Raw genomic sequence first — 9,005 nt, forward strand, 5'->3', positions numbered from 1 at the left:
AGTTTACGAGATCTCTCATCATTATAGATAAAATATCGATTGCAGTAACCGTTCAATACCTCATTATCCCATTCGGAAAACATTTATATTCCCTTTCTATTATCTGGTATGCGGTGCAATTTAAACAGAGATGATGATGTGCTATTTTTGAGTGGATGCCGAATTACGGCCATTAGGACGTAACGGCTCATGTGTTGAAGTTTAGTGCATTTTCTTGTGCAGATTACTGCCGCATTTTTGACAAAATTAGAATTGAAGCAGAAGACAAATTGATGCACTGTGGCGATATCTAAACTACTATCTTTGGTGTATTTTAAGACTACAAGATTGGCAGCATATAATCCTGCATATAATATATATGGTACTGTAAACTTTTTAACATTTTGAGCCATTTCAAGAAGGCACGCAAAAGACGCATCAAATCGATCATACCAAAACTGGCCGTCTGCTAGCGCGCAAAGTTGTCAAACCTACAAGCGAGGGAAGGATTGACATTTGGAACCTGCAAGGCCGGCTTGGTGTCAATATTCGAATATAATATAATGATGCTTAGGTTACACGCTTTCTTTGATCGAGCATCAGCCTGCTCCGCCTGAGATAAATTTCAACAGCTGCTATACTATTCAGACAAAAATAGCCAGAGAATATATTGACAGCTTCCCGGATTGAATAACTCGCCAGTGTTGAGTAATGAGCTTCGTATAAGGTTTGCGGACATACTACTGAAGCTATAAGAAATTGAGAAGACAGAATTTGAATTTTGTACCTGACCTTATGAGAAAAGCGCATATACTGTCGATAATATCACAAATTACGGACAATAGTTGACAAGCTGTTCCTTGGTAATGTAGCGGATGAAGTAGTTTTATTAGAGCTGAAAGCTAGAACAATGAAAGCTGGTCGCAAGCGGCTCAAAGTCTAGATCTGTCTGCGTGCTTCCCTCTCTTTTTCTTCCTCGAACTCTTCACTAACAAAGTGTCGTAACAAGATGAATGTGCAAATATATGCAATTATTTTCCTTCTAGTCGATTCACGATGTTTTGAACAGTAAACAAAGGTTTGCTCAAGAAACTGAAATGTCGTATTTTTGCTTTTCAGTTATGTTTTGTATTATTTCTTGCAGGCTGGGTTCAATGCATGATGGAGATCATCAAGCGCCGTCTTACCTGCAAAATAGTCCAGGTGCAGCCAGCTGCTCGAGTTCTGATGGCTACATAATGTCCAGCGAAAAAGGTTCAAATGGAAAAATAACCTTTTCTTCCTGCACGCAGCAACAAATCAAAGCATTCAAAGAGTGAGAACGCTTTACTTATACGGAAGTGCTACAGTGTCTAGACTTAAAATTAATGAAATTATCTGTACGTCTCGTTTTGGTACCTGGACCATCTAATGTCTAATATCATATTTGGTGGCACTCAGGCCTAGTGAGTCATATATCGGTACTTGGTAGAATACTTAGGGTAAACCCTAAGATAGAGTTTTAATAAATACGAAATTACTCACTGACATCCACAGAAGCGCAGCAGTACTGTTACAAAAGCCTATACAGCTATACAGCTTTACTTTGTAGCCGCAGTTAAAGAAAAACTCGTCCTGGTCCGGAATACGAGCTTTCTGACAAATCTGTATAGTCTACATGTGTAGCAGTGTGGCTGTCTCTTGGTCGATTTTAGTGAGTAATTACTCCCTTGTTATATTTATACTTTCTCGAATGGCATTTTATATCAAGTTAAATGGGATCACCGGCTTCCAGATGTATTTGGACCCTTTTGTAAATATTCTAAGATGACAGTTGCCTGCCCTTTAACTCTAGGTATAGGTCTCTCCCCTCCGATGTCATTATACATTCAGAATCTTGCCAGAATTGTTTTACTAACATCTGGAGTTGCGAAAATCAACGAAAGTACTAATTTAGAATTTTTATCGCAATCATGTGCGGTGTTAATACATGTGCGGACATATACCATATACGCGCTCATGTGTGACTTCTAGAGCCAATAGAACGTCTACCGTGGCTCAAAGAATGCATAATATTGCGAAACATCAGCGTTTCACAGCCCTTCAAACAAGATATCTAGTGTGCACGATAATGAATTCCATACTTGAAGAAAAAATAGCTGCGGCTTGAAACGTTTGTCAAATTATGTTAATTTAAAGCACGGAACTCATGAAAACATCAGTATTAAAATCCCGTAATGCGACTTGGAATATTTCTTTCTAACACGCTCCTGTCCACTGCGTACTCAGTGTTGTGAGTAGCATTTATTATACATATCCTTATAATAAATATTTTACTCAGTATTCCACTGAATAATTATGTCATCTCGTTAAGGCATATGTGTGCGGAACCAATATAGCTGTAGGTATGCACTTGCTTGAAATTACAATTCGCGTGTAGATAGAAAAAAACCTATCACATAAATGCTGGAAACAGATAACTACAGCCATGCCTGGGGTTTGACACCTACCAATTTATTTATTACTCGTTTATACGCTTATACTCTCTTGACAAACTATGTGCTATAATCCATAATCCGCCGCCCTTCACAGAGAAAAGGAAGACTTTTGCCGAAACTTTTCCGAAAAGAAGCTTCTTTACATCCCTTCTGCAGCTAGAATTTGACCAATATCGGTTTAATATACAAAAATAATTACCAGATTCTTTAAAGTTTGATGATACTAATTTGTAAACAAAGATATTTGAGGCAAAAGAAGCACTTTGCGAGATTTTACTCTTCCTTTAGGAACATCATAAAAAATGTTAAATATGAAACCAACAATAAATATGAAAGATGTTTGCTAGATTCGGGTACTTATTTGATCAATACATTGTATAGTTAGTTTTAGTCACGTAAAGCGCTCCTCAGTTTTGACTCACAAAGTTTCTGTGGAAAGGATAAAGAGATATTGGGACGTTGGAGTCGAGTTTATAGGGGTAAATTGTGCTGGGCTATTAAACACAAAGGCCCCCAGGGGCTACTCGCTTCCCAAAGCGTGCACTTAAATCTTATGAAAAGAGCTGTTGCGATCTCTTTTCAAATACACTCAATAATTCTTGCATTCACCCAATGAAATCCATCATTCGTTGTTATGCTAAAAATCTCCTGGGAGCGGTGTTCCCCTCGAACTTGCTTCTGTCGTTTCAAAACCGGTTGAATAATGACAAAACTTAAGCTTATCAGGGCCGCACAAAGTTTTTTGAGCAGCATGACGGAATAATAACGAAAGACGCTGGCCCGTCCATATGAGCCTATCTTTTCTGGCCGCATGAAAAAAAAATTGCTTTAATGCAATAAATGGCACAACTACAAAGCAAGAAAAAAGAGCAAGTCATCATGATATCAGCATTGTACAGCCACAAAATAAAACAAATACATTACAACCAGGAGCAAATACGAATTTGTGAAATAAGCATGCCATATTTGAATTGTTAGCTACGTATTTCGAGCCACTGAAAGAAGATCCCACAGTCTGGATTCAAATTTATTTGCTGTATTTGCTGTTGGCATTTGATAGGGCAATAAGTTCCACTCGAGTATTGCGCTCTGAAAAAAGGAGTATTTATATGTATCTATTCGTACTTACATGCTTTGAATTTGATCGTGATGGCTGCTTCTGACTGTTCGAGACATGCGCTGCTTTATGTACTAGTGCCCCCAAAATAAAACGTGGCGGACATACGACAAAAATGTCATTTCGTGCCGCACTCTGCACACGGATGTGCACGTGTGTAGCTTGGATGCGTGTGGGTCACCCGGATGTTCAGCTTAACACATTTGTTGTTCGCCTTATCAGTAGCCCGAACGAAGGAGACCGCTTTTTCCCCAAACTCGCACTCCGCTTTATTTTGTGGGTACTGGTACAGTTTTGTGCCCAGGTTGAACGAGGTCTGGAAAATGAGATAGTGAAATTTTAATCTAGCTATTCTTCTACGTTGTGAGAGTGAAGATAGGTCGTTTATCGAGCATTTTAGTTACTGAGTTGGTGGAGTGATATTGTGATGAAATGAAGCTCACTGCTCTTAGAAATTTTTCAATGTGTTTCTTTTTGAACGGTTCCCACACGACGCTCAGGTACTCTAATGTCGGGCGGATAAAAGTCAAATATGCGACTAATTTTGCTTCTTCAGGAGCGAATTTCAACTTTCGCCCTTAGATGCCAGACCTCTTTGTAGCTGAAAAGCATATGTTATTTATGTGTGCTTTCCAGCAGAGATCATTAGATATTGTTACACCTATGTACTTAAAGTGATTCACACGGCTTATGGGCTTACCATCTATTTCGTAATCGAGAGAGAAGGCATTTTTATTTTATTTGTCATTCTCATCTAAATATTCTTACTGTAGTTTATTTTCATTTTCCATGTGGCGCACCAGTCACCAGTAATTTGTAAGGCATTCCTTAAGGCGATTTGGGCATTGTGGCTTGCTATTTTTGTAAACAAAGCAGTAATGTGCAGAAAGTCGATTCTTGATATTGGAGTCAATGTCAACGACCGTATTTATATAGCTGAGGAAAAGGACGGGGCATAGCACAGATCGATGAGGGACACCTGAAGTTATAAGTAAAGAGTACCGGATTCCACATTATTTACTTCCACAAACTGGGTCCTTACAAATTATGATTTGATACATTTGACCATTTTAACTTTCACGCAGAGATTGAACATTTTATCAAGCAAATATGTGTGGAAAGAACACGAACGCCTATTAAATGTCGAAAGATAGCATCTAGACGGCTTTTCTGATAAGCACGCTAGAAATGTTATGTATAGTTTCAGTGAGTTGTGCAATTGTTGATTGTTTCTCACGGAGCCCGTGTTTATGACATAAAGTCTTCACGTAACAATATGTTTCATAAAATTGCATTGTGCGGAAATAATTGAGATAGGCCTATATTTTTCGATAGAGAATTTGTCAATAGATTTGTAGAGAGGAATTACCCTTGTGGTTAGCCAATCAGATGGTAATTATAGCTGCTTTAAGGATGCATTAAATTATTTTGAGATGAATGAATACCCACTGCGCATATAATTTTAAAACCTCATTTGGGATATGGTCAGGATCAGCCGATTTCTTTACATCTAGTTCGTGCACTAGCACAAATATTCCCTTTTCTGAAAAACATCTGGAATACAATGCACCTCAGTGCTTTTTGTCATCGATGTCTACTGAGAGTGGCTTTAGTGGAGAAAACATAGAATGAAAATATTCATTACACACCTTAGCAACTCCCGTACAGCCGCTAATTGCGTTCCCATCAAAATTGACATACTGCAGTTGGTCGTGAGATGGAGTAAGCTGGCGCCAAAATTGCCGTGAGGAATCTTTTATAAATTTAGTCGGTGCTTCTGAGTAAAAGTGTTCCATTGCTGTCAGGAGCGCGCGCTTAGGGGCTTGAGAAAGATGTGAAATCTGTTTTATTACTTTTTTTGTTCTTCCTTCGGCGTCTAAACTTTTGTCTGAGCTGGATTATATTGCGGTTAATCCAGGGATTTTGTTTTTTTTTTACTGTCTTAGTTCGTTTTTGCACAAATTTTTCTAGACAACAGTTTATTGCATTCTTATATTTATTCCACAAGTTGTCGACATCAGCCGCCCGATCGAACGAGTACAAAGACATCTCAAGATGGTCCAATTTCCTGACATCGTCTGCATTAGAATAATCTCTTGTAGAGATAGTTGGTCTCTTGGAATTCCTTGCCGGAAGAACTTCTTTTACGGAAACTAAACCAACCTGTGATCGAAAAGTCCGTCTTTGACAAACACGTTGTATTCAGTTACATTGCCTGATATAAGTGCAGTCAAGTAAGGATTAGCAGGCAGGTGTAATCCTAGTGTGGTCACAAACTACTTATGCGAGGTCATCACTGAACGCTGCGTTCAGGCTTCAGGACGTCTAGCGTCTGTTGCACCCACTTCAATATTAGTCAAGTCTATTCCCGGTAAATTGAAATTCCCTGCAATAATGCCACGGGCCGAAGAAAAAACGTTGCAGCCCATACAATCTTTCAGTATATCTAAGAAGGATTCAGCGGCCGGTAGGCGGCTGCAATGATAAAAGACAAATTTAAACACAGTTTTGCACCATATACATTCAGTGATAAGGCAACCATCCAAAAATATAAGCTGAATGTCATTTTTAAACGAAATTGCTATGCCCTTGCCACGTCAGTCGCGGTCATTGCGGACCATTCTAAAAACAGGAGGAAGTATTTCGCAATCTTTCATTTCGGCTCGTAACTAAGTTTCCGTCAAAACAATTACATCATTATTGTACTACGGTAAAATGTTTTCAAATTTGAGGGTCTTATTTGCCAGACTACGAACAATGATATGTCAGATATGTTTTGAATACGTCATTCGGTTGCATACCCGCTTGAATCCGTCCTGCTTTACATTCTGAGTTTATTTTCGCCATACCAGCCAGACGATCATGTCGTAGTTGATCACGGTCTTATCATAAACATGGCGAACCTTGTTTAGCCTTTGAGTTTTTTTCCAAAGTTCTACGCTTTCGTAACGCCTCCTAAGTAGCATCGTTTGCAAAAGAGGTAATGTTGCCTTTCGGAATTTTGCAGTTCTGAAATAATTTCACACTTTTTTCGTTATGGCGAAAGAATCTTACAAAAACTGGGCGATATTTATTCCGACATTTATTTGAACATTTGACAATCCTGTCAATTCTTTCTATTATGCTAACCTTCACTCCTAGTTTCGTCTGAAATACATCTGTCGAGACTTTCGTTTTCAATTCATCGATCATTTCGCTTTAACTTTCTTGAATACCGAAGACGAATAAATTATTCCTATGGCTTCTGTCTTTGAAATCGATCATTTTTCTTGATTACGCTGAAAAGCGGAACCATACTGTTGATTGCTTCTTCCATGGCACTGTATACTTTCTTCATTCTTTTTTACCTTCTATAATGATAATTCTATCTCTCATAGCTTTTTGTTTATTACCTTTAACTTAACCAGTTGAATTAACCAGGAAGCTTGTCTTAATTAAATTTCTTTTATATCCTCATCACCTGTTTTTGCCCTTCCCTAACTTCTGCAAGCATAGTTTTAACTTGGTTATGTCCTGGATTAGCCTCCACATAGAAGCACATTCCAAGGCACAATACCCATAGCATTCGGGGCATGGCAGTACAATAATTATTATTGCGAAAGCGATACTACTTTCACTTTCTAGCCTCTGCGGTGCGACGGCAGTGCACATAAAATGACTTTCGCATGACCTCTGTGTGACGTCCCGCCTCAAAGCTGGGCGACCAACTCGCGCCGTCTGTGAGAGACGGCGGTGCGCATGAACGGCGGCATAACTCCCGCTCGCTCCGCTAGGAGTGCCACAGGTGTTATGACGTCACGCCTCAAAGCTGGACGACCAACTCGCGCCGTCCGTGAGAGACGACGGTGCGCATGAACGGCGGCATAACTCCCGCTCTCTCCGCCAGGAGCGCCACAGGTGTTGTGACGTTATACAGCTGTATAAAGCGGCGACCGACTCGGCGGTGCGCATGACTACGACAAGGATGCTTTCGCAACCTACCGGGCTTAACCAAGCTATGCCTCTGCCAATTGTTTGGGTCGTCGTTCCTGTAGCATTTGCAAAATTTACTGACCTGCAACAGCTGAGTAGCTGGTTCTGTTTCATAACTGCACTTTCGCCACTCCCACGTAGATGCTGTGTGTGTTGCCTGTACTTATATATTTGGAGTGCTCAAACGCCCCAGCCGTTATCGCCAATGTTCCATGCACATGCTCGAATTTTAAAGAAGCAAGTTTCCAAGACAATCCCAGAAAGCGTTGTAGCTCGCAGCTGCCGAACAAGGCTGCATTCTCGCTGAGTGCTTGTGCCGGATTACGTGAGTACCACAGCAACACCTGCCACAGCAGAACAGCTGGTTCAGTCTTCATGACTACACTTTCGGAATGCCAAAGAAGATGCTGGGTTATGACTGTCGTTATATAGATAGAGTGCTGCGATTTCACTCCAGCCATCGGTAATGTTCCGTGCGAATTCTCGTATCCGGAAGAAGCAAGGTGGTACTGCGGTCCCAGCAAGCAATTTAGCCCGGATTTTCAAAAGAAGGCGGCATTGTGGCAGCCAGGGTTGCGGCAGTGAACAGGCTCTGACTATCTTGTGCTCTTCACGCAGGTATTTCACCGTAAGAAGCAATCCTACTGCGGCACACACGTGTGACGGTCACAGTGACACAGCGTCAAGAAAAGAATCTTTCATTCATCGCCCATCATCAGCCGCCAGCGCCACCGACGTAGAACGTGATCTCCCCCCCCCTCCCCCAGAAAGACTACGTAAGGACAGACACCGGACAGCATCGACCATATGGCAGCCAGGGTTGCGGCAGTGAACAGGCTCTGACTATCTTGTGCTCTTCACGCAGGTTAGTTAGTTCTCATCGATTCCTTTTTGTACATTTTCTGTCGCAACCACTGCTGCCAGTAGTTTCACTGCCAATCATTTCACTGTCAAAATGCCTACCAACGCGGAATTGGCAAAAGATGTTGACGAACTGAAAAAAAAAAGTGCATGAATTGCGGAGCAGCCTTGCCCTGTTCAATGAACTCTATGAAGAAATGAGAAACAAGCAAGCTGACTTAACAAAAGAAAATAAGGAACTTGCCCGTTGCAATAAACAGTTGGCGCAACGTTTGGCTGAACAGGAGCAATACTCTAGGGTAAATAATGTTGAGGTTAAAGGAGTTCCTTCGACTCAGGGTGAGAGCTGCGTAGCAATCCTGGAAGAAATCGGATCGAAAATAGGTTGTCCAGTTTCTAGCACTGACTTAGCAGTTGCTCATCGCGTTCCTGCAAAAAGTGACACCAACATCATAGCACGCTTTTTTTCCCGTACCAAGAAGGCAGAGTTTGTTGCAAAAGCAAGGAAAGCACGCATTAGCATGAGTTCGATTGGATTTAGGGTCTCTGTTAACGACGACAAGCCAATCTACGTGAACGATCATCTTACCCCAGAGAAC

This window comes from Amblyomma maculatum, chromosome 9 (assembly GCF_055883805.1).
Source record: "Amblyomma maculatum isolate TAMU_Amacu chromosome 9, ASM5588380v1, whole genome shotgun sequence".
NCBI classification, from domain to species: domain Eukaryota; kingdom Metazoa; phylum Arthropoda; class Arachnida; order Ixodida; family Ixodidae; genus Amblyomma; species Amblyomma maculatum.